Genomic DNA, 1,419 nt, shown 5'->3' on the forward strand with positions numbered 1-1,419 from the left:
TTTGTGAATATGTAGTATTTGATGGGTTGAGCTTCTCACTAGTATTCATATCAGCAAAAGGAATGAGTTAATTAAAAAGAAACTGAGAGTGAATTTTCAATTTTAAATGAAAACCTTGAGGTTCTATTTAAATAAAGATCTATCAAGTAGGTAAATACAAATTGTGTGCAGTTGTTTGTTTCTATTTATGGCAGTGAAGTATTTGTAAAGTCTTTTCTAATACTTTTCTTCCCCTTATTCTTCATCCAAACAGTCAACTTTTTTTCTCTACCTTATCATCCCTCTTATGTAAATCTATCCCTGGATGGGTATAATATAGAATCAAAAATCAAATATGATAGTTAAAAATTACCAATTTTATAAGATCTATATGGAGATGGCTCATTACTCAAAGTATATTTATTTTTTGCTTAGGCACGGAAACAAAGTTTACCTGCCTTCCCTAGTTAAGCAACTTTATGTGGAGTGAAATGCATGAATCTTGTTTATAAATTCTATTAGCAATATACCTTCATGAGTGAAGCTGAGTTGGTGAAAAACTTATGTAAATGAAAAAATTTATTATAATTACCAATTATAAAAGATTATAAGCACTTAATATTATCTATCTATACTCATACTACTATGACATCTGTAAGTATTAAAATGAAACTTTTATCAAGGACTAAAAGTAAAAAGCAAATCAAATATTTTACATATTCTCTTTTCCTGCTGCCCTAAACATCACTTCCAGTAATATTATCTGAAGCTAAAATATTCAATTGTTGAAAGAAACATTGTTCTATTAGAGCTGAAAGGGACCCTGAAGATGAAGCTAAGAGAGAGATCCCAATAGATTATATAACATGACCAAGATCATACAACTAGTAAGTGGCAGCACCAGGCCTAGAATAATCTCTCCAAACTCTACATGAGACTTTTGACAACATGAAATAAAGAATAAAATCTAATATATGAGGGATTGTATGAAAAGTTAGATGTTGTCCTTTCAAGTTCAAAACCTTTGAATTTAATGACTTCTACTTACCTGATTTTATATTCCTAAGGAAGTAAGTTTAAAATACCATAAAGTTCTAAAAGCTGACTAGAAGTAATAAAAACAAAGGAAATTTATGTTTTTCCTTAAATCAAAAGCATGGAATAGGATTTTTTTAATGTTTAAAAGAAGCCAGAGATTTATTGGATTGGGAGTGCGGGCAGTAGTGTTTTTTGCTGTTTCGTATTTTTTTTTTTTTTTAATTGTTAGAGCACTTAACTATAAATGTCTCTAATAACTTCCTAGTAACAGTAAGAAAATAGGTACTGAGAATTTCAAAATTAAAATCTAAGCCATTTTAATATTGTGTGAAACAGAAATAAAAAAATTTTTAAAAAGTTGAAAGTAATTGAAAAAGATTAAATCAGTACACCCAATTCTCT

Source organism: Pteropus alecto, unplaced genomic scaffold (genome assembly GCF_000325575.1).
Source record: "Pteropus alecto unplaced genomic scaffold, ASM32557v1 scaffold270, whole genome shotgun sequence".
NCBI classification, from domain to species: domain Eukaryota; kingdom Metazoa; phylum Chordata; class Mammalia; order Chiroptera; family Pteropodidae; genus Pteropus; species Pteropus alecto.